General features: G+C 39.2%; 1 protein-coding gene across 3 annotated transcripts in view; it reads left to right on the top strand.

Moving 5' to 3' along the window:
* The window catches only part of ST6GAL2 (ST6 beta-galactoside alpha-2,6-sialyltransferase 2), a 174,412-nt gene that overhangs the window by 37,191 nt on the left and 111,439 nt on the right, over window positions 1-25,782 (top strand). Inside the window, exon 2 of one of the 3 annotated variants that reach the window (XM_058019327.1) lies at window positions 25,386-25,451. The exons of the other annotated variants lie outside the window; for them this stretch is intronic. The gene's annotated coding sequence lies outside the window, so the exon portion shown is untranslated. The remainder of the gene's footprint in view (window positions 1-25,385; window positions 25,452-25,782) is intronic. 3 annotated transcript variants of the gene reach the window in all.

Raw genomic sequence — 25,782 nt, forward strand, 5'->3', positions numbered from 1 at the left:
TTGAATTTATAAAATACACAACAGATAGTGCGTTTTCAGCACTAGCATAACTCTGGGGAGCTCTGAAACACTAATATTGCTGCAGTATTACATCATGCTGTGGATTTGGAAATATTGCCATTTTATTTTCTTTTGTAACCATAATATTAGTCAAAATCAGCAACACATTAATGCAGGCAATTATAACAGTGATTAAATGGAGGAATCTAGGAGATGGATAGCAAGATGTTACCTCCTGGTAACAAGAAGCACATTCTGCTTGTCATTTGGCATTTGTCCATAACTGTTATGTCTTGGACTTCAATGGTGCTTTGGGATAATAGCTGAAAACTTTCCCCCTTCACCTCAGCAGCACGTCCTTCTGGTTTTTTCACCAGCTGCATTGGGAGCACATTTAGGGATGTGTGGGTTTGCTTTCCAGGTGACAAAATGGTGTGTGTTACATCTCTCAGCACACAAGTAGTGTCAGCAATCTCAGGAAAAGAGATCTCCTGTCCTCCCATGCTTCCTTTATTGTCTCTCTTTCTGCTGTAGCGCTGACAGGCAGGTGTGAATGTGACACATGTCTCTAGTGCAGGTGGGATAGCTTTGACTTTGGCAAGTGGCCAGTAACTCTCCTTCTTCATGTTTTTATGGAAGAGTTTGGCTTTCTTGTCTAATTTATTTCATCTGTTTCTGCCTCTGAGTTGGTGGTGCTGTAAAGTGCAGGAGTTTTGTTATATTCTTTTCCCACTTACTACATGTTTTTTGTGCTTGTGGAACCAACGTGGAAATCAGAGGGCTTGTAAATCACATTTCCACACCCTTTTACCTATTGCAAGCTCAGTCATTACTTCAGAGGCCACACAAATAAGTCTAAAAGCCAATTTACAGTACTAAGGTAGGGACATCGCTGTTTTAAAGCATCGTATCTGAAGAATGCCTTATGAACAGATAAGGTTTATGAAGCCATGTATGGAAAGGGGAACTGTGATGATCAGAGATTTGTAAGCTCTTTTATTACTGTTCAGTTCAATATTCTACCTGGCCATACTTCTCTTCAGCAACTATTCATTCTTTACTCTTTCTATTTTTGTTTCATAGTTCATAAGTTCATCCTTTTCTTCTTGGGCCTCAGAGCATCCTGTTTCATCCCCTTATTCTGATGTGCTGCAAAAAAGAACTCAGTATGAATGAGAATAAAGCAGGTCTCACTCAGAAAGTGGGGGCAGAGAAGAGTTGAATCTAGAAAAATTAATATAAATAGTCTTAGAAATTATTATTACCAACTGTTTTAATAATCTGTCCTGTTGCTGCCTGCTAAGTAGAATGGAAATGGTGGAAGTTCACAGGTATTTTGACAGAGCAGGACGCTGAGGTTGTAGGAATACACATACTTCTGAAAACTTGCAAAGCATGACATGCTAAATTCTTTCCAAATTTTGTCAATACTTCCCTGACTGCACTAAGGCCAGGCTTCTACCCTAAATATCAGCATTCTGCTTTGAAATTATGTGCACTGGACCATCCCTTATCAATCTCTGTAAATTCTGGGCACAGAGTTCTTAGAGATACCACTTATAATAAATAGGGTGTGCACTTGTTTTCACTCAAGGTGCAATCCTCAAAAGAAAGGTTTTTGGTATTGTTATATTCTTTTTCTATTTTTAAATGAGTGCCAATTTTTACATTTATGTTTACAGCTTCAGAATATTAACAGAATATTTACAGGATGCATTTCCAGTGGTAGAATTTCAGGTTGTTGGACTTGAGTTTGCTCTGACTTATGGGAGGATTTTTTATAATTGCTGCATGTAGAAGATTTGAAACTTGGCATCCAAAGCCTGTCATTTTCTTTATGAATATTAATTCATAATTAGTTTCCAGTCTCTGCTATTTACAAAAGACAGTTTTGGTTAATTTTACTCCTTAAGCCTTTTTCCCCTCCAGCTGGAAAAAACCCAGACTGGCTGGATAACTAATTTTCAACAAGATTTTATTTTCCTTTTTATTATAAGAAGATATATGGTCATCTATGTTTCTTGGGCATACTCTGGTCTTACACAAGCTTTCAGTCTACAGATTCTAGAAAAGGCCTGCAATGGAATGATTAAAGGAAATTCCAGATGGTGTCTGTACACATGACAATTATACTTACATGTCTTTATTTCAGCTATTATCCCAACCAGCACAAGGGATAGCAAATCTCTGCACTAATGGGCAACTTTCAAAGCCTCTCACAGCAGGATTGTCTTGGCAGGGGAAAGGTCATGGTAATGGGTTTTGACAAAGAGTTCCTTAGAGTCTCTCTTTTCTTCCAAAAGTTTGGATTTTCCTTTCATCTTGTATCACTGTTCAAATACACTAACGATCATTGCTGTTCTGAAAAAAAAAATCCTGAATAGGAGATGTGTCCAAATGGAGTAGTTATCATTCATTCAAGTTCATGACACAGCAAGTTCTGCAAACCAGAGTAGCTGATGAATTCATTGTGCACAGCTAGCCAGGAACTGAAAATGCTGTTTCCTTGCAAATGATGACAATTCCATGAGGAAAATGAGATTCATAATAAAAAAAGGCACTAAAAATATGACTTCTGCTCTAAAATGAAAATAGTCTGAAAGCATACTTATGGAATCAAAACATTTTAATTTGGTAGAGTTCAGAGGTTTTTATTTGAATTAAATACTTCTAGATGTTTCAATTCTTTCTTTCACGAAAACTTTAAATGTCAGCAAAAACATGAACACATGAATGGTATTGAAATTAAATTCTAAACACATAATATACAACACATACAAAATAAATTATATAGACACATAAATACATAGTTATATACACTGTGCCAACCATTGTGCTTTCTGAAATGTTGTCTTCAAACTGCCACCCATGCTACTGTATTTTTAATATTACCATAGAAATGTAGAATCACAGAAGGGTTTTGATTGGAAGGAACCTTAAAGATCATCTGGTTCCAGCTCTGTTGCATAGCCAGACATGTCCATCAAGACCAGGTTGCTTGTAGGCTCATCCAATATGTCCTTGAAAATTTCCAGCAACAGGGAAGACACAACTTCCCTGAGCAACATGTTCGATTGTCTCACCACCCTCAAAATACAGAATTTGTTTCTTCTATTTAGTCTAAATCTACTCTCTTTCAATTAAAATTGCTGTCTTTGTAAAAATGTCCTTCCTTTTTTTCCTGCAGGTCCCCTTTATGTACTGGAAAGTGCTCTAAGGTTTCCCCAAAACCTTCTTTTCTCCAGGTAAAACAACCCCAACTTATTCAGCCTGTCTTCATAGGGCAGGTGCTCCATCTCTCTAATAATTTTCATCTTCATGGCCCTCATCTGGACAGGTCCATGTCTTTTTTGTGCTGAGGGTCCCAGATCTGGACATGGTATTCCAGGCAGGGAGAGAGAATCACAGAATCACATAATGGGTAAGATTGGAAGGGACCATGGTGGATCATCTGGTCCAGCCTCCCTGCTCAAGCAGTGTCACCCAGAGCACATTGCGCAGAATTGCGTCCAGATGGTTCTTGAGTGTCTTCAGTGAGGGAGACTCTCCAGTCTCTCGGAGTAGTGTCTCTCTTCGAGTTCACAGTTACCTGCACACCAAAGTCCTTCTTCTTGTTCAGGTGGAACTTCCTGTGCATCAGTGTCTACCTGTTGCCACTTGTCCAGTTCCTTGTCACCACTGAGAAGAGCGTGGTTCCACCCTCTTGACACCCTTCCTTCAGATATTTATAGACTTTGATGAAGTCCCCTCTCAGTTGTCTCATGTTGTATCTGGACAGTCTTGGTTCCCTGAACCTTTTCTCCTAAGAGAGGTGCTCCCATCCCCTCATCACTTTTGTCCCCCTCTGCTGGATCTTCTCCAGGAGCTCCATCTCTCTCTTGCACTGAGGAGCCCAGAACTGGGCACAGCACTCCAGATGTGACCTCAAAGGGCTGAGCCAAGGGGCTGGATCACCTCCCTCAGCTTGTTGGCAATGCTCTTCCTAATACTCCCCAGGACACCACTGGCCTTCTTGGCCCCCAGGGCCCTGCTGGCACTGCTGGCTCATGGACATTTTTTTGTTCACCAGGTCCTTCTCCTCAGACCTGCTTCCCAGCAGGTCAGTCCCCAGCCTGTACACGGAGTTGATCCTCTCCAGGTGCAGGACCCTCCTCTTGCCTTTGTTGAATTTCAGGCAGCTCTCTGCCCATCTCTCCAACCTGCTGAGGTCCTTCTGAAGGGCAACAAAACACTCTGGTGGACCAGCCACTCCTCCCAGCTTTGTGTTGTCAAATCAATTCCCTTGACCTTCTGACCATGCTTCATTTGATGCAGCCTGGGATAAAGTTGACTTTTTGGACTGTAAGAAAGCATTGCTGGGCCATATTCAGTTTTTTATCCACCAGTATACTTAAATCCTTCTCTCCAGTGGCATGCCAGTGGGTGTGAATAAATGAGCTGGAAACTGTGATGAAAGGATTTCAGACTGAGACTAAATGGTGCAGCACAGCGTGGGGGCATTGCAATCACTGCTCTTTCCCTTCCATACCTGGGAAACCACATGCAAACAGACAGCCTTTGGCTTCCAACCCTACTTTCTGACCAGCCCAAAACTGTTCCTGCAGCATTGCCAAACATCCGACACCATGGACAGTCAAGGGACAGTACTTTGTCCTATGCTTCCATTCTTTTTAGCTTGCTCATGCAAATGTGGTCATAGATGCTGCTCCAGGAGAGAAAAGTCCAATTCTCCTTCCTGAGGGTTTGATTTCAGAAAGTGCAAACATATCTTGCAGCAGGAAAGCTGAGGAAAAAATAAATGAAATCTCTCTAGAAGAGACATGTGGAAGGCCAGTGAAACCTCAAGGCCTGATGTGAGGTTATCCACATGACTCAGGAAAAATAATAATGAAATTCTTTGGATTTATTTGACATTAAAGAAGTGTGAGATAGCCACAGACAGCATCCAGATAGGGATACAGAACTAGATTTCCAGCCAAAACACTTGAAGGAAAAAAAATAGCCTTCAGACTACCTGCATATTCATCAATCTTTTAGACTTTAAGTCAACTTCTGTAAAATTTACTCCTTCAGCAATGTTTAATCATAGAGCAGTCTTTTTCCAGACCATAAGGGTATGTATTAAAGCTACACGATTGGGCTTTTAGCTGCATTGTTATAACACATACATCAATTTTTAACATACCCATTATCACACGCATGCAGCACTCAACCAATGGTGATATATGCCTCCACTGTTGTTGTCAATCAGTGGTGACAAGTGTCCTTGCTTCATTCTTCAGGTTTATAGCATAGCAACCTTACTGAAAATTCCTGTTAATGGTGGTAAGGAAGAATGCATCAGCTGTATCTGATGGAAACTCTTACAGCAATGCTGCCCTGACATTATAAAAACCTCTGTAATTTTTCAAAGCAGCAGCCTTTTTTACTTCCTAAACCAGAGCAGAATTGATTCAAGCATAGACACTGCTGAAGTCCCAAATGTATGTAGAGATGTTAGCAGTGTAGATTTTCTTTTAGAAGAATCCTACAGGAGCTCAAATAATCTGAATGTGCTTTTAGGGTTGGTTTAGACAGTAGAGTTCATAAAGTATTCACGACAGATCAGATTTACCCTAACAATAGTTTGTATGGAAATCAACACATCATTAATGATCATTAAGTGCAAAACTTCTGTTCATACAGAAGCATTATGACTGAAAGAGGGTAGAAATATCACTTTTCATTTCTACATCATGTTTTCTTTCACTTACATTCACAGCTGGGTTTCCTCCTCACTTGCAGCAGCATGTCTCTGGGTTTGGCCTGGCGATGAGACTGTCCAAAATGGATATACAACATACAGATATACTTGTCACATTTTTTCCCAGGTATTTAATTGCTGACATCAGAATGTTTGTCCATATGTAGAAACTGTTGTGGAAAGCAAAGCCTGTCCAGATGACAAAGAGGGCAGATAAGAGTGTGGGATTTTGACAGAATATAAAAATATTGCTGGTACATGTTTACCTGGTGAAAGATATTTCTTACATAGCACAGAAGGCAGATATGGATCAAGTAGCTGGTATAAATAAAATTATAGATAAAGGAGAAAAGAGAAAATGAAGAGAACAGAAATTAGAAAGGCTAAGAAATGGGTCTGGGATCATATTTTGTATCTTCTTAAATGAGTCTTATTATGAAATACTAACACTCAAATTCTTTTCTTCTCCCTTCCTCATTTAAGACCTTTCAGATCCAAAGTTGAGAGCATAGTTACTTTCAATCTCTGTGCAGCCTTAGGTCCTTTAGCTTAGTACCATTCAACAAGATGATCTTTCCTCTCTCTCACAACTATATGGATTAGTTAGGGCTTAGAGTTACAGGTGGGAGAGACCTGAGCAATGGGTTTAAAACAGACTCCTGTGTATCATTCTGAGGCTGGAGGACATATGCTGTGCAGCATTTAGCTTTTTTATTATGAAGCAGAGGACATTCAGCCCCTTAGGGAAGGAGCTACTTTGAAAACACAGCAGTGGGTCACAAATACTTCATATTCATCCATACAAATGTTGTTTAGAATTTTTCCCTTGCCTTAAGGATTCCCCTGTATGAGTTCAGTAAAGTGTAACTATACTTCTGATAATTATGTTTCTTTGATATTTATTGTCCTTTCAAAAATAGTTTTCAAATAGAGGCTAATAGAGTGGTTTGATGTTTGTGTCAATTATTATTGAAATGTAACTCTGCTGACACAGAAAGCTGCTCCAGTGGAGTCAGAGAATTGAAGGTGATCTGCTGGAAAAGCATTGCTTCCTAGGGTTTAGAGAGGATCCAGGCTGGTGGTTCATGCATAACAGCACACAAGTGTCTGCACAGAGCTAATGCACCAGAACAGGGAATTTCTAGCACAGAGCAGTAGCACAGCAGTAGTAAAGACTCCACATTATGAAATGTGGAGAAATGGAGAACATAGCTGAGAGAGAAAGAGGACTTCCCAGTGATGTACTACTTGCAATCAGAGACATGTTGAAAACTCTACAGAAGAAACATACCTGCCACAGGTTCATTTTATAACCAACAGCTTAGGCAGAAACTTTGATAGGGTAGAAGAGAGTATTTGCCAGACAGTTGCAACCATCAGGCTTGATCTTGAAGAAAGAATTGTTCAAAGAGTTTATCTGAATCTTCTTCTGGTTTACCCTGAACCTATATTTGTGAGGGTGAGGGAGGGTAGGGAGAAGAGGAAAGAAAAAAAATCTGTCTTGATTTTAGAATCTTGGGTCCTTGTCATGATTGCTTAGTTGTCTCAAAGACTACACATCATCACAATATGAAATGTGCACCCTGCTTGTGTTCTGAGACGGTTGAACTTCAGCTTCCAGCCTTTGGCTCTTTTTACTTCACCTTCTGTTAGGTTGCAATCAAGCCTTCTTAAAGCTTCTTTTTTGAGAAATGGAACAGATTTTTCTCATGTCATGTTTCACTCCACAGGACAATTTCCAATTATTTGATCGTGCTGGCTGTCTTCTCTAACAACCACTGTTTCTGCCTTTGAACTCCAAGTCTTGCAACCACCTGCCATGTGCTACAAGCCATTTCCCCACTACAGTTCAAAACAGCAGTAATAAAGCCTCTCTGCTTCCACTTCACATCCCTCAGTTTACACAGTCTTCAGTCTAAATCACCTCTGCTTCCTGTGTTGTTCTAAGATCTCAACCTGACTGCCAAGTAAATCTCTTCTAGAGTCCCTATTCCCAGAAGTGAAGCCTGTATTCACTCTTTGAAAGGTATTTAATTTAATGTTTTGTCTTAGATGTACTAGTTCCACTTCTCCTGTGATTAGAGAGATCCTGTTACATTTTCCCATCATAGCTGGAGACATTTGTTCTACTTCAAAAGGCAGCAGTTCTTATGAGCCATGACAAATTAATTTTCTGTGCTCTCTGGGATTTTTTGGGGAAAAAAGAAGGTCATGGAGGCAGCCAGGCCTCCCACAAAAGTCAAGAGTAGAGCACTTTAATCACACAATGATTTCAACTTTTCAAGTATATATGCTAAAGAGGAGCATTCTTCTGAAAAGGTTTGGGAAAGTGACTGCAAATTTCTTATCTCTTTCCTCGTCTCCCTCCTCCCCCACCACCCAAATTCAGCAGACTCAGAGCTCTGGTCTGCTCCATGAATGTTGAGACTGCTTAAGCTGTATTCCATAGTCTATCAGTAGCAAAGGACTTCCAGACTTCCTTAAAAGATAAACAAACAAACAAGCAAACAAACAAAAAACCCCACAAAGCTGATTACACTTTGAATATTAATCACTTCCTCCCCCATTCTGTATGGTTCTTTCAAAGAAATCTGTGAGTGTATGTGTGTGTGTGTGATGTGAACATTGCTTATTAAATGCCCTTATCTGGCAGATCAACCCCATCTCTTGTACAGTCATCTGATGTGTTAGCAGCAGCTGTGAGCAATGGGATCATAGGCCACAATCACTCCTTCAGATCTCCAGGGGTTCTGTAAACCCTCTCTCTCTGGAAGCAGATTTTGGCCCTATTGTATTCCTTGACAGAGTATGGATGACGGAAAGAAAATTTGAAAGGGTATATTTAAGTCATGCTGAGAAACACTGACTGAAACATTGAAAGTGTGCTATTTTCACATCCACCATGGGGTTTTTCTCCTTCTCCAGGAAGTCATGTGTTCCTTACTGAAGCAAACACAGGGCTATATCTCAGTAAGAGAGCAGCAAAATTGCATTAACAGCAGTTAACTACCTTGATTTAGCCCATCTGTAGATTTCCTCTATTATGACATGTTTGAGTATTTCCATTTCACTGAGAGTGGGTGTATTTTTGTGTTTGGGCATGTGGGCATCCATTAGGGTGTAAAGATGTGTACAGGTGTGTGTGTCCATGCTAGCGTCCCAAAAGTAAAATATGTTAAATGGGTAAAATATGTTACAGTCATAAGTAGATAACTGAACTACCTAAGTAGATTTCCTTCAAGCCTATGTCCCCAAATTATATATGAGCAAAAACCACAAGTACTAAAACTGTCAGCACAAAGGTAATTTAGAGAAGAAAAAGTTATAAGCTACTGCAAATTAGATCATTGAAGGAGAGTAGCTCTTCTGTGAGAGAAGTTCAATTTCACCTGGTTTTGGCATTGAATTTTTCAGGGAGAAATCATCCTTAGAACTGACTTCAAATATTAAGAAAAGAAAAAGTGCACAAATGCTGATAATTGAAATGAGAAAGAACATCAATAATTTAGATTCTAATAATTTCAAATGTAGAATCTGTCAAGGAAACATCTGGGAAGAATGTTAACTAGAAGTCACATTTACAAGGATGGCCTTTAATCACGAATCACACTGAATCAATTAGTGTTATATTTAACTACATATTTGTTAATCCAGAGGCAATTTTGGTTCGTGGATCGCACCCCATGAATAAGATGCCTTCATCTTTATTTTATATTTTTGAAATACAGCAGAACTATCACATGTGTCATGAAGTCTGGTGCTTTTTCTTAATGTACTAGATTCTGAATGCAATTATTTTTTAAAAAACTACACTGAATATTAAGGCTATGTTTAATTATAATCCATGAATTGTAAGCAGTACTGATGCTTCTTCATAAAAAATTGCTATAAAGGAAAATTAATTTGTTTGATCATTTTCTGCTTCTCTTATTTATGTTTTGTCAACCCTACTATTGCTAAAACACAGTTTTGTTATTTTTATTTTGACAATGAATGTGTGTTAATAATCCATGATAATAATGCAGCAGACAAGATGGGAAATATTTTGTTGTTTTAGCATTGTATTTAAATAGTGGAATAGCCTAGTGTGTTAAACTGCAGTGCTGGGACACGGTAAAATTTGGGATAGAGCAAATTGCACGTGTATACTTCTTTGATCCAAGGTTTATAGAAATCTGTGCAAACTTTTTCACTGACTTTCACTGAATTTTGATTCATGGTTGCATTGCTAGTAAAGGTCTAATGTCAGATCTTTCAGAACTCATGGGGAATGTGATTCATAGAACACAGAAAGAGCAGTCACAATTTAGCGCTTCCTGTCCCGTCATCTGACCTTCCACAGCTAATGATAGAAAAAGACAGAGCAAAGCAGAGCTCTAAACAGTGAGTCCTGGCCATGCAGCTCTTTGTGATCTCTCTTTGCATGGCTTCCTCTCCCTGTGAGTCTTATTTATCCACATACAGTAAAACAGCTTTCACAAAACATGTCCTCTAGAACACAAAAAAGAAAACCCCTTTGCATCAGGTTCCAGACATTCTCTCAGCATAATCATCTCCATGATGTACCCACATATCCAAGATGAATGGTAGTTACAGATACCATTATTCAACTGCACATCACTGATCTTTATCAGCAAAGTGCATAATTTACAGCCAATTCTCTTTTGTGTTTATTGGGCTAGTACACAACCTATCACTCAGTCCTGGAGCTTCTACTTTCCCCCTTGCCTTTCCATTTTCCCCCTGCCTTTCCATTTTAAACTTTTAATTACAGAATAATCCAGGCATGGTGACAAACAGAATGAAATCTGAGGATGTTGGAGCAGGCAGAGTGGATAGCAACTGTCAGACACCACTCTTGGAGTTTGGCAATTGTTGGTGGCTGTATCACTGAGGTTTTATGAATATTAAGTTTGAGAAAGCATCAGCAAATACCATACAGGAAAACTAGTTAAGGTTTTGTGCACACTTGAGTTAAGCAGAAATGAAATATCTGAGCCCACAGGGGCACTAATGATTAGAAGAGCTAGGAAGACACAGCATAAAAATTCAAATGCCAAGTACATATTTGCCATAATAAATAAACATTCTGATTTCCCAATGGTTTGGAAAGATGCCTTTTGCAGGTCATTTACCTTTATATTAGCATCCTTCAGATTTGCTATAGTCATTGTTTTTTTTAAGATTTCCCTGAATGTTTTAGGCATGTTGATATCTCAGTTTAAAATGTTAGTCAGTACCCAATGCTAAGCAGAATATAGTATTTCTTACATAAACCCCATTGAAAATAGCTTTTATAAAGCACTGGAGTTAATAGGCTCTTCTGATTAATATTAAAATACAAGAACAATTAATGAGGGCTTCTCTACAAAGCAAAACCATGGAATGCCAAATTCACAGCCTCTGCCCAAGGCTCTCTCAAATTATACTGTCTTTTCAACATTCTGTGCCTTTCCTGTTCCCAGTTTCAGGCTGGACTCCTTGGGATATGCTTCCTCATAAATCCCTTTTGAGAGTGGTCTCACAAAATAAAGAAAAAATCACCCAAAGGAGCCACGTTTTCTGAGGAAAAATATCTGGTATCTTGGCTTTCCCTCTTCCTATTTCATCCTGCCAAGGACTCATAAAAAGGTTGAGAGGACACAGTGAGCATTTCTGCAAGGCCCATGAGTTCCCTTTTTTGTGACTAGTTTCTGTCTTGTACTCAGGCAATTGAGAGAACAGATACCTGCTCATTTCCTCCTTTTTTTTTCCTTTTGGTATATCTGTCTGACCACAGCTCTGTGTGTTCTGTAATTGTCCAAAGTCAAGGGAAGAGCAGGCTTCATGAAACAGCTACCTCATAAAGTCCAGAGATAAATTTGTGTTCCAGTGCAGTAAGAAGAGAATATTATGTTTCAGGAATAATAATAAAAATGTCTCTGTTTCTTCTGTTGAGGATGGCAAGACAAATGCAAAGTTGAAATAAAACTGGAACTACCATGTCCCTATTGAAATGCATTCATTTATGCATTTTATTTCTGCTTTATCTGTTCAACCAGTAAATCATGTGGGGGAGAAATGTCTTCTCAAATGAAGACATTGGCCAGAAGGCTCCCTTCTGTCTGCATGGCATGTTGCTTTAAGACCCATGGTGTCTACCTTTAACTGCTCTTCGCAGCTGGCCTGGTGTATGAGGGAAATTAAAATGGAGAAAGCAGGGCTTGAGAAGTTTTATATACCAGTTCCAACCTGGAATAGCTTCTCTGACATCATTGAAGGACTGTTTTTCAAGCAGTAGAGACCAGAGTTTCCCTTGATGCTCTGTTGTCTGTGCTTAGCAATGTATAAATGCCCTAGAAATACTTCTCTGTGGCTCATGTATGTCTGTTATGGGAGGAAGATTAGGGGAAGGATGAATGAAGCTTTATACAGATGTTTGTTCTATATTTGTATTTCTATATTTTACTATTTTACTTTCAATAAGGCAGTGCTCTGTACTCGTGGTAGAAAAGATCTCATGCTTTAGAAGGCAAATAGCACTGTTTAGGCTTATTTGTTAAAATGAGTCAATTCCTGTCTGAGACAAGCCCTTTTTCCTGTACTTGAACTTGTTAGCATTTAACAGGGAAGGGGAAAATGTCAGCTAGACACTAATAGCCTTCATTAGTAATTAATTTTAAGTAATAGTTATGAATCTAAATCAGCATCAGAAACTAATGAATTCATCCATGTCACAAATGAAAATGACTAATGAATATGGTCTGTACATAGCTAAACAATGTAAAGTAACTATAACTTATCAAGCAAAAAAATGAATACTGTGAGATCCTGGTCTGACTCTGCTCCCACTGAAGTTAATCAAGAGGTTTCTAATTCCCTTCAGGAAGATGAAGTGTGGCAGTGTCTTTTATCACTGAAGAAACAGACATTTTTTTATAGCTTTGATACAGTTTTTTGTGGCAGATAAAAGACAAAGACAGGAGTATTTATTGAGGGAATGCTGCCAAAATGCTGAGGTTAGACTATCAGAAATGTCTAAGAGGTTTAGATGCTGGACTCTAGACACTTCACTTTAGATACCATTGAAGGAGCATTACAGAGACAAAGAGTGAAACATCCACCCAGCCAATAAGCTGTCAATGCTTAGGGTACCAATTAAGGGGTACCTGTAAAAGAATAATGCCCACTAGTTGGGAACACAAGCACTAGTTTTTTTACATGGGTCTTTCTATAGCTGTGTGAATTTCAATTTATTGTTTCCAACTACAAATTTGTAAAGAGATTGTATAATAATAGCACAGTCAGTTACTGATGCTTTGGCACTGTGTCGCATCTCAGTACACAGATTCAGAAAGAACAAATTTTCTCCTTCTAACACTGTAGCAATTGGCAAACTAGGTATCATCTTACTCCTGAAGGGATTTTGAGGGAAGAGAGGTGGCCTAGGAATTAATATTCTCTTTCTACTTCTGAGGGGGTGAAAATGTCTTTTCTTTCATGTTTCTTTCATTTGCCATTTTATGCTGCACATGTGCAGTTTGTAGGCATGCAAAGACTAGTGGCAAATCCCAGCTGTGGCTTAGCATCATATGCCTGGTCTGTTGTTGTGAAGATGCCATATGAAAGATCAGTCCTTCAAGGGAACAAATGTACAGCTATCCTCAGTGCTGTCTAACTGCTATGTTTTCACAGGATCAATCTTAGAGACTGCCTTGAACTTTTATCATGGAGCTGGAAGATGACACAGTGGGAGAAGTGACATTTAGTGGCATTTTTGAAGAAGGGCTATTCATCTGCCCTCCTCTCATCTAATTGCAAAAGTGCTACCAGAACTCTGCTGTACCTTGCCCCAGGACCAACAAGAGCAAACCAGAATAAGGCAGCTTACATTTACTGATCAATAGTGATTTGCAGTAGCCCCAGAATAGAGCCTAAAGAGCCCATGTTTTTAGCTGAAAACACACAAGAAGCACAGCACTAACTACAGGCTGAAATAGAGGCAGGAATGGCAGGTGCTGAGAAAGTCTGGTACTTGTTCAATCCTTTTGCTCTGACATAAATAGCTCTTTTTTTGGACATAATCACTTTTGAATGACATTACATTTTCAATTCTATTTCAAGTTCAGAAGCACTCACTCTGAGTTGGTGGAATTCTAGTCAGCTTCATTTCCATTCCGACTTTTCCTTTTCTGTTGCAGGAACCCCAGCCTTGGAAGTTTTGTCTTCTGCAGAGGCAAAAGGGGTCTTCCAGGCATACAGACTTCAGGCTAACTCCTTTCCCAGTTCTGCTCCTGGATTTTTGGGGTGCTCCTCCTAGTCTTGATTTTCTTTGGAAATAAAATGGCCCTGAGATGTCCCTATATCAAGGTCAGTCAGGAAATTGAAAGAAAATAATCTGGATTTGGTTTTAAGTAGAAACCCACTGCTGCAAAGAGGCAATAAATGTGGAATTTATTGCAGACAAACTCAGAAAGTTTGTACTGCTGACAAGAATGACATGAAAGAAAGCATGGCAGTGATAGTGCACCCTCTGCTTTAGCTATACAAACACTATACACTTGGACTATGAATAGTATGAAACTCCTCAGTCTCTTGTAAAAGAGAAACTCATAAACTCACAAAGTTTCAGTCTGGCCCACCTCCAGAAGTGCCTGATCTCCTGTTATGCAGGAGCATCTCTTGGCTTTTCCAGTACAGGATCTTGAGCTTCTACAGAAAAAGTCTCTGCCTCTTTGTCCAATCTTCCACAACTCTGACAGTTAATGTTTCCTAGAAGGTTTTCTGCCCTCTTCTTCTCACTCCTCCTGGTTTTAGGAGACCTGATCCACATTGCTCTTTCGAAAACAAAAAACCAAAAAAAAACTCCAAACAAACAAAAAAATACAAACCAAAACCCAAACAAACATAAAACCAAACAAGAACATGAACAAGAAATCCTTCAAAATTTCTTCTGAAGTATTCATACTCTTTTCTCTTTTTTTGCTCTGCACCATATTTTGAGTTTATGCATTAAGGGGATTCTATTAACCACAGCTCTTTGTTTTGGTTGGTTGGTTGGTTTTTACCAAAATACTTTCATTTCAATTATTTGTTTAGCTGGCATTTTAATAGCCAGCAATTATATCTGAGGGAGTCCTAATGCTGAATTTATTGAAAAATGTGTGGTGGTAACAACGAGACACTTTAGGATTGCAAACATAAATAATTTTCTACATATTTTACATATTTATATATATTTTCTATATTTTTTCACTCATATCATTAATATAATTTCATTTTCTATATATTTTACATCAGGTAACGTCTGGAAATCTCCTTGAAAAAAAAAAAAAGCAACATTTTTTGCATCAAGGACACTTATTCAGAATTTTGAAGCAGAAACATATTTATGAAGGACACAAGACTGTTAAATAGTCAACCCCTTTCCAAGGCAAAGCAGCCTAGTGAAAGTCTAATGCTTACTTTATATCTCAAGATAATCCACTGATCAGTGTGGATTTTAATTCCATTCTGTGTTAGAGATTGTGCATAAATTTCACTCAAATACAGATGAAAAAAACACCTGACATTGAAAAGAGTGTCTGCTCTTAAATCTGTATGGGAAGCACAGAGGGATCAGGTTCCTTTAAAGACACTGTAAACTCGTCTGAGGCTCAACAAATCCCATTGCCAGATCCTTTATGTGGGTCACAACCACCCCAGGCAGTGCTCCAGGCTGGGGCAGAGTGCCTGGGAAGCTGCCCAGTGGAAAAGGACCTGGGGTGCTGGTGACAGCAGCTGAACATGAGCCAGCAGTGCCCAGGTGCCCAAGAAGGCCAATGGCATCCTGGCCTGGATCAGCAATGGTGTGGCAGCAGGAGCAGGGCAGGGATTGTCCCTCTGTACTCAGCACCAATGAGGCCACACCTCAAATCCTGTGCTCACTTTTGGTCCCTCACTTCAAGAAGGACATTGTGGGACTGAAGCCTTTCCAGAGCTGGGGAAGGGTCAGGAGCACAAATCTCATGAGGAGTGGCTGAGGGAGCTGGGATTGTTCAGCCTGGAGAAAAGGGGGCTCAGAGGGGACGTTACTGATCTCTACAACTCCCTGAAGGGAGGTTTGTAGCCAAGTGGGGGTTGGCCTCTTCTTACAAATGTCAAGCATTAAGACAAGAGGAGATGGCCTCAAGTTACATCAGAGGAGCTTTAGATTGGATATTAGAAAACATTTATTCACTGAGAGGATTGTCAATCACTGGAACAGGCTGCCCAGGGAAGTGGTGCATTCACCACCGCAGGAGATAGTTAAAGATATGGATGCGGCACTTGGGGACATGGTGTAAGGCTAGACCTGACAGTGCTGGCTTAATGGTTGGATTTGATGATCTTGAAGGTCTTTTCCAACCTAAACAATTCTAGGATTCTGTGGTGTTCTTTGTTGCAGTGTGATGTAATAGCCAACAGTTCTTGAAAGACTAAGTTGCTTTTTCCTGGGCATTCCAGCCACAGGGATTCTTTTACATTTCTCTGGGATAAGTAACATTTTAAAATCTTTAATGTGGCTTTTAGTATGCTGGAGGCATATTAATAACTCATAATATTTTCCTACCCGTCTGTAAGTTTTGAATTGAAGAGGCAGACTTAATTTCCTAAATGTACCAAGAATAGAAAGTTTGGATGGTTTCTTTTTGCCTTCATGAGCTCAACACCTTTTTGTTTCATACAAAATATGAGGAACTAATTTCACAGAATTAACTTGAAAATCCTTTTCTGAATAATTCATTCTGGAACATCTGGCTGACTCATAGAGACTTTGTTGCTGCAAGAAACTTCCAAGTAGAGATTGCTCTGATCATGTCTGCATTTCTTTTGATTATCAATGTGATGGACAGGTTTCACACTGGTTTGTGCAAACATATAGTAGCTGTGCAAATGAAATTTACTCAGAATGTGCCTAATGTTGTGTGAACTACAAGAGTTCTTCTACTGAAAGCTTGATTTTTGCTGTCATTGAACTCAGGGAGGAAGGAATAATTTTGTTCTTATGACTAAGGCTGCAAGCTTGAATTTCCATTATCCATATTAGGCCATTTATAAACCTCTTTTTAACATTTACTTGATTTAAAATATTTGTTTCTAATGTGATACAGCACAAGCATTTTGCAATTCCTGTGCAGAAGCAAAATAAATTTATAGTTCAAGTTAATTAAACAGAGAAAAGTAAAAGATGCTAAAAATACTGTTTGGTGCAATTTTATAAGCAAATCAATTTACCATAGGAAGAGGTGTCTCCCCAGATCCATGCTCTGAAGTTGTGTTATGTAATCTGTAAAAATGCCTACAGAGAAGAACCCAAATCAGCTTTACTGCTGACTTTTGAAATCTCACTCATTTCTTGATGTCATCTCCCAGCTGCAAATCAGTGCATTCTGCAATCAGTGTTTGCTGCTCTCTGATTGACCCCTCTGCCCCAAATCATACACAACATCCAGCTGTTCATGGCACTGCAGGAGTTACAATTCCAATTAAAGCTCTCTCATGTGACTTATGTGAAGTATGAAGGTGAGACAATATATATTAACATTGGCTTTTTATTTCCCTCATGAATTAATTGTTATTGGCTGCAGGATCAGCTCCTGAGTACCACATGTTTGCTACAGACACCATGGGCTAGAACGTGGTGCACATAGAGACACAACTTATAAACTGGTTAAAGGGTGCACTGGTAAAAGAGATTTTGTGTCCAGGCACTGGGCAGCTGATGGATGGACTCAAGTGCCCTGTGCAGTATGGGCTGGGCTGCACAAAGCTGTTGGGAACATGAGGGGTGCCCAGTAGGAGCTTCTGGTTGTCTCCTACCTTAAGCAGTCCACAGGCCAGGCAGCCTGCAGGATCTCACACCAAACCTGGCTGGGTCCCACATTCTCCTCCCTCCTGACCTCCAAGGGCACTGGTAAGCAGAGTGCCCACACTGCCTGCTCACCACCCTGCGCCAGGGCAGAGGCTGGGCCTGGATATCTCTGCTTTTCACAGCAATCCCCATTGTGGGAACTCAGCACATCACTCCTTATGTCCAGAGTTGCTGAGATAACCCTTGGGGGGGGGGGGGGGGGGGGGGGGCTCGGAAATCCTGGAATGTTGCCAGAAGTGCTTGGTGGTTGGATTTTGACCCTGCACTGGATGTGCTACCTATATGAGGGCGAGAGGATCACTTGGGGATAAGTGGTGAAGGAATTGATTATTCACAGGGTGAAAATACAGGTTTTGGAATTTTGGTACAGGGGGGTTTTTAGGAGACAAGATGGAGGAATTAGGGCGTGCCTTGTCCTTCTCCTCTTCTTCTTGTCATCCATCTTTGGTGGTGATGCTGGCACTTTGGGATTGGTTCACATTAAATGTGCACTTGTTAATAAGGGTAAAAGGTATTGGAAGGTAAAGGTAAATATCTTATACGTAGTTTTTAGTATAAAAATAGACGACCGCCCAGAGGGAGGTCAGAGTGCCCATGGCTGTCTTGCTGGGCAGACCTCTGTCAGGCTGGGAGACGACTTTGTAGATAAGAAATAATAAACAATATAGAAGACCAAAAACTCTGAAGAGTGCACTCGTCCTCTGGAGCGCGGGCTGTCCCAAGGCCATTCTACGCCTAACCTGGCAGAGACAACAGGCCGAGAACGGAGACCCCATAACCAAGCTAGTGTAAGTAACAGCTGTGTTAGGTCTAGACTATTCAGTCAGGTCTAACCTCTGCAGATGCCTTTCCTGCAGTCAGCTCTGCCTGTCACCCAGTGAACAAAAGGGGATCTCATGAGCAGGCCAGATGACAGGACTAAACTGAGTGCCTGTGGCTGAGGAGGAGTGAATTAAATTGACTACAAGAAGGATTCTGGAGGCTTGAAAATAATGACTTTCATTAGAGCTATGACTGTTTCCTTCCTTGTAATTACAAAGTGAAGCAGCTCAATGCTGATCCAAACTAATCAAGGCACTCCCACCTTGAAAAACTGCAACCTTGAGAAGGCCAGACTCTGCCACAGGGATGCTGGGCAAGGTAGGGAGGGGGAGAAATCTTTAGCAACTGGCCAGGAGGTTAAACAACACATTGGAGGCAGTAGCAGCTGCCTCTTCCCCCTTATTGAGGCAAAAACCCCTCAAATCCAGCCTGTAGCAAACATATCCTGCCCTTCTGAGTGGCTATGTATTCTTCTGAAACACTAGCTGCAGCACAAAAAATAATTCTCATCCTGGAAAATATACACCAGCAAATGTTTTTGTTTGTGAGAAGTTCCATAAATGTTTATAAAAAGAAATAGGTCAGAGGAGATGCAGCCTATAAAACTTCAGAAGCCCTATTAGCGAAGTCATTGTGCAAAGAAGCACTACCTAGACTTCAGAAATGATAATAAAATTGCAAAAATCCTCATTAAACTGAAATACTGTCCCAGTAAAGAGCTTTTTTTATCAGACATGCTTTTAAGAGTGCTGATAAACACTGAAAGGAAGAAGCTGCAGGAAGAAGGGTTTGAAGCAAATGTGATTCAAGTGCTACCTATTACTGTTATAACATTTGACAAGTTTGAGCAAGAAATGTAAAATGACCCAACTTCACAGCAGCTTGAAAGAATTATCTTAGACTGAGGCTAACAAGAAATAGCCTCAGCACTATGGATAATACAAAAGGCATTGGGATTATGGAGATGAAATAGTTATGTGTGATAAGATTTTTTACCAGAAAAAAGATTGTCACAATAGGGTATCATAAAAGGTCAGCACTGTGGCACAAAATCCACATGGGATGTTGAATAGAGCAGAGCTCACATTGTCTGCTGCTGGTCACAGAAAGGAGCCTGAAGAGAAGCTTGTCCTGGCACAAGCAGTAATGCTGGAGACCAAAGGGGGAAATCTATAGTACACTCAGGGAAAACATGTCAGAGAGCCAGCAGCTCCATGTTTAATTCCTGATTGCCCCAAGGCCATGATGGCACAGTCTGAATTAAAAAGACTTTGCATCTTGAATACTTGAATCCATGGTAAGTTTATCTAACAACATGCTTTACATATTTTTTCCCTGAGATAATCAGTTTCAGAAGTGAGTCGGAAAAGAAAAAATCTTTTAACTCTTGAGCTAAATAAATTAAAGGTAAGCAGACCTGAAATCATGGTGGCAGAGCCCTATGCCAGGCAGAAGGAATAAAGGATATAAATGATGAACACTCACGTGCTAGAGGTAGAAGAGTTTTATATAATAGGACTCTTTTTTTTCTTTTTTTTTTTCTTTTTTTAAACACTGTTGCATTGGTATTAAGGCTATTGTATGCCAGTTTCTTTCCCTTTTTCTTTTTCTGATTTTTTGACATGGAAATATTTGCTCTGGTGCAAGACAGTTTCTGTATCATTGTACCTATCCCAATTCTAGGAAAAAACCCCTGTTTCTGTTAATCTGGTGCTCACACACTGTCTGTTACCAACCAAGTCCCTGATCACCACTGCAGATATTCATATTCTTCTTAATTCATTTTGAGGACTCAAAATCCTATTTTTATCCTCCCTTTTAGTAATATTAGGCATTTTAGGTTGGGCAAACTCAAAGAGAATCCCTAATCAACTCCTGTGTGAGGCACCACAGCATTTGTGAATTCTGTTTTGCAGCAAGAGGGGAAGTATAGGAATCCCTAATCACGGTAATAAGGTGCTAGAGACAGAGAAAATATTTCTAAAAACAACGACAAAGTCCCTCCCCCAAAGATACTCATGTAAATGTCAGAAGTTTCAAGCAAGCAGTCACAATGATGGATAACACTGCTCAAGTAATTGGAAGTGCTTTCAGCACTACATAAATAAACATTTTCCAGCACTGATATGTATTGGATTGGCAAAAGTTAAGCAGCTGTGTAAGACAGATCTGACAAAGATCTAGAGTGCAGAGCAGCCTGAATATGCAATCCTCATTATGTCTGGTTCCAAGATTTAAGTATGTTATATATTTTGCCTACTGTTTCCATACTGTAGCTCAAAATGTCTTCTCTGCTTCTCCCCAGTCCTAGAAAGAAGGAACATAAAAAAGTAAAACTTCAAATAAATAAATAATTAGCAGTTATATTGTCATTACCACAAATATGAGTATTTATTAGGAAATTACCTGAGTTCATTGAAAATAACTTTTGGCATATCACTGCAGCTGCTCTTGTGGGGCAAGATACACTCCAAGTATAAATCAGTTTTGGAGAAAGCTGCCATGGAGTAGAGAACAAGTCAGGCCATTCATTGCCACTTTATATATTTATTTTATATTAATTTTGTCGCTTTTATTAATTTTTGTCACTTTATTATATTTATTTTATAGTAATATTTGGCACTACTCAGACTAATACATTATTTTGACAGGTGTATTGAAAAAAATCCCACTTCATTTCAAACTAATTTCATTAATCACTTTTTTCTTTCAGTTTTGAAAATACACAGTAGCTGAACTATTTTAAAGTGCTATAGAACTTCATTACATTTTTCCTGATTACTACCATCTCCTCTACTATTGGGCTGCCATTGGAACCATTGTGACTTTAGTAGATTTCATTAAAGAATACGGTCCAATTTTATGTTACTGCTATGAAAAATACTTGAAACAAACAAGTATGAGAAATGGATAGATTTAGATATAAGTCAAATGATTTTATTAATTCTTATTCACTAGATCTGATTCATATTATTCACTTAAATGAAATAAACTTCCCTACATTCTTGGCTTTGTTATCCCATTTATTAACATCCTGCCATTTGCCATTCCTTTTTGATAGGAGAAACCTTTTGAGATTTACTAGATTTTCCAAATTGATGTCCACGTCTCTCATTCATGTAATTATACCAAGTGTACAACCCAGCAGCCAGTCCCAGTGGCTCAGGTGTCAAGCGGTCACCTCCAGTGCCCCTTACCTGACATTTGAGAACAGCAATGTGTCATTTGTCATTCCTTCATCTCCCCCCTTCCCAAGGCCCTTCTAAAATTCTTCAAATCTGTTTCCAGTCTTGACTAATTAAAAATACTTTGTGTTCTCTGCAAATGTCATCACCTCAGGGTCCTGGTGCTTGGAGAAGAATCAGCTTATACGCCTATGTTCTTTCTAGGCATCCACTCCTGGCCACTATTGAAACACCAGGCTAAAAATATTTTTTTCCCAACAAGAACAGTTATTCTTACAGTCACCCATTGCCACCACTATCCTTGGTCATAACTTGTTTCTCCAGATGAAGTAGGTGAGACCCTGATAGTGTGTGTCTGCAAAAGGCTGCTTGGCAATGTAAATGGGGAAGCTGTGATTCAGCAGAAGCTCCTTGTCTCAGCAAATGCATAGAAAACACAGGACCATCTCACCAAAACTCATAATGACCTTAGGCCATGCTCAGGAAATCATATTTACTGAATTCAAACTCCAAGACAAAACAGAGAATATGCAAAGGAGTATTTGAAAATAGGCAGAATACACCCACCATGAAAAAATGTCAGTCTCACACAGTTCCAGTTTAGGCAATATTTTGGTTACAATATTACCAAGCAGACTGACAGTTGGAGGAATATATTCTTTGCAGAGTTGTTCAGATTGTTTCTGGAAACAAATTAAAGGGCAAGAAATGATGATTTGATGATTTGATTTTGAGTGGAGAGATTACATCTGATCTATATGCTCTCCATGCAGTCTTGTCTCTGCATTTCTGTATGTGCTATCTGCAGATGATCAGAAAATTGAGGGGATTGCTACATTCTACTAGTTATAAAGAGATATTCTGAGACTTTTTAAATTAAACTGTTCCTCACTCATAAGTAACTAATGTAAGTTATGTAGGAAACCTTTACCCTTCATCGATCTATCATATTAATGACTATGAAAATGATTAACATTCCACAAAGAGCTCGCATGCAGTTATTACTCAATTTATTTGTAAAACCTTATGCAATTCTTTGCTTGCAAACGTAATTGTTCTGTTGAGGTTCCAGACCTGAATTATCTGCAGTTTTTACAATAAGGTGATGGAAATACAATATTCCACACGCTTGCCTTCCAGGAAGAGCTGAAAACACTTCATGCTAACAATAATCTTGGCTCACATTAATCATGATAGAAATCAGAAAGAGCACTGTGGTAATGGAAAATGAAGAAACACACTGGATAATTCCCTGCTTAGAGGGTTATTTCTCTAAACTAAGAGTGAGCTTTTTTGATGATTTATTAAAAACATGTCTTTGAGTCTTGAAAAATGGATAATCAGATTGTTCTGGTGCTAGGCATAAAATAGTAATTAATACTTTAGCTAAGCTGATGCATTTCTTTTTTAAAACGCTATTTGTGTTGTACATTGTTTTATTGCAGTTGTGATAAATGATACAAAGTTATATGAATGGCAGCCTTACCTTGCAAACCAAATCTATTATCTGCAGCAGTCACATTTTAATAAATCATGCCCTTTATTTTTTTAAAGCTGCACTACATATTTATACCTGTCATTATTCACCTAAATTAGCAATTCTTTCTGACCTCCTGTGAAATCTCTGTTTGTGTTTTCCCAGATTTTTTGTCAGATAGATGCTTACCTGTACATACAATGTCATATTTGTGTAGAAGCTCTCCATAGCAACAAATGAGCTCTTGAGGGTAAGAAAGCAGTGAAGTTCAACTTTGATTTACAAAAATGAATCAATCTTGTCCACTTTTTGATAGTAACTTTGATAAGATTTATAGTTCAGCTCTGTTGTCATTCGCTTGTCCTACAATTGTCATAGAAAATGTATCCTTATCCTTCAGAGAAGTACTGCTGTCTGGAACTCCTATGTGTACCCAGGTACACCAGCCTCTGTGCTGGATGTCTTCTTCTTATCGTCTGCCTGGGACAAACTTTGAAAATTCAGTGATCTGCCACTGAGGAGTGGCACCTATCAACTGAGCTGTAGTTGGGAGGTCTTTTTCTGCCAGCACTAGAGCTATTTCTCCTCTTCTAATGGGCACCACCTAATTTTCCTTCCATGCTGCTCCATTTGGATGGTGGAAGTTGTCTTGTCAGGTACTCCTCCCCTTGCTCCTCTGAATTCAGAACCTGTCAGAACATAATTCTCATCAGTGTGGAGGAGGAAAGGAACTTTGCCCAGGAAGGTCCCTATCTGAGAACTGCTAGAACAACCCCAAATGATGTGCTATTTCACATTTAAAACTGGTCAATTTTAAAGATCTTTGCTGCTGCATTTCAGGATCAATTTTAGTAATTTCTTCATAAGAAAACATAGAGTAGGCATAAAAACTTTTTAATATAGTGTGGCAGAGTGAGTGAAGTTCCTAAATTTCACTGCCATCCATTTTATTCTGCAGACAGGTGCTCCTTTAGGTATGATCATCTTTGTTTTAGTCCCTTCAGGTGTGTCTCTGTGAAATAGCTATATGTCACACTTTCATGCTATTTCCACTATTTCCATGATCCTGTTTTTCACCTTCCTCTTTCAGCCTGGTTGCAGACCTATTCACTTTCTCTATTTCCTCATCATCATCCCAAGAATTTCCTGGAAGCACAATGGATTGTCCTAAAAGACCAACCCAACTAGTACTAGAGGAAATTATAAGCCTCCAATCTTCTTGGTGGTTTGCTCACTAACCAGTGAGCTTGTGTCTATTTTGGATTTCATTCTGAGACTGAGCCATCCTTTTGCTTCAAGTTAAGAAAAGAATTGTCACACTACAGAAATACTGGGAGCAAAAGAACTTGCTTGCACTGAGTGGTTGCCTCTAACTTTCATCCATACTCTCCCTGACAGATTTGTATTCCTGGTGTCTATTAATGGTGGGATAACTCACTGGAAGTTCAAATGCTCTGTCTCTAGCAATAGTTGGAATTCAATATATTTGATAATTCTACCTCTCTGCCATTAAGTTAAAAGTAATCAACACATTCTAAAGTTATATGCCCAGCTCACAGACACAAAAGAGCACAGGCAGCATAGCAGGATAAGTTTTGTTTCCTTAGAAAAACAGGATATAGTTATCCATTCCCCTTTCTCTTGTACAAGCTAAATTTCTTTCTCTTATTCCCCCTTGCTATAATATAGAACAGATAACTTCTTGCTACAGGTCTTTAAACCTTCAGTTGAACATACACCAGAAAACCACAGAGAAATGCTCACTACTTTTAGTGACAAACTTGTTCAGATTTTATAGAAAAAAAAAGGCGAGATTAAGCTAGTCAGGCTGCTCTTTTGGGGTTTTTTGAGATGCTTATAGGATAAGCAGTGTTTTTAAATTATTATCCGTACCCTATCTCTCTAAATCCTAAACTCTCTCAGCTGTAAAGAGCTATGACCCTTCATGTGACCTCTCAGAGTTTAACACCTATTGTTTTCTTTATGCAATTTTTTATCCTAGCACACTATTGTTTATAAACATTATTCATCATACCTCTGTTTTCAAGCATATCACTCAATCAAAATCCCCCAGAACATTTTTTCTATATCACAATTCATGAATAACAGTATTTTACCCTTTTGAAGCAAAAACACCTGTAAAAAATGAAAATAATTTTCCAGTATGTGAAAATATTGCAGTATTTTGTATTTCGTTAAAATTATAGGCAGACAAGTAGTATTTTTTATAATTTTTGCCTGATTTCACATAGTGGTTAAACTCAATTTTTTACCATTTTCCCTCAGGTCAGGTTCCAGTTACCTTTCAAATGGTACAGGGCACCTTGACTTCCCAGGACGCAGAGGAGCAGGGTAAGTGGGTGGCTGTGTAATCCTGCTGTTCTCTAACTAAGACTGCAGTGTAGGGAATAGGAAACACAGTGGGATTTTTTCATTGTGAAAAACCTGCTGGTGAAAGTGTTCTGCCAGACAACAGCAGCAGCACACACAGGGCTGAGTCTCTTAGAGGGTGAACTTGGCTTTGTTGTCTCCTCTGGACTTGAAAAATATCACTGGAATGAATGGAGTCTCCCAGGATCCTGGCAGCAAAACTAAGGAGTGGGTGCTGGCCTCTGGGTTTTATCAGGGTTTTTTCAAACCTTCCTGTATTTTCCACAAAGTCCCCTAAACATGGACATTGTTC

Source organism: Melospiza georgiana, chromosome 2 (assembly GCF_028018845.1).
Source record: "Melospiza georgiana isolate bMelGeo1 chromosome 2, bMelGeo1.pri, whole genome shotgun sequence".
In the NCBI taxonomy this organism is placed as follows: Eukaryota; Metazoa; Chordata; class Aves; order Passeriformes; family Passerellidae; genus Melospiza; species Melospiza georgiana.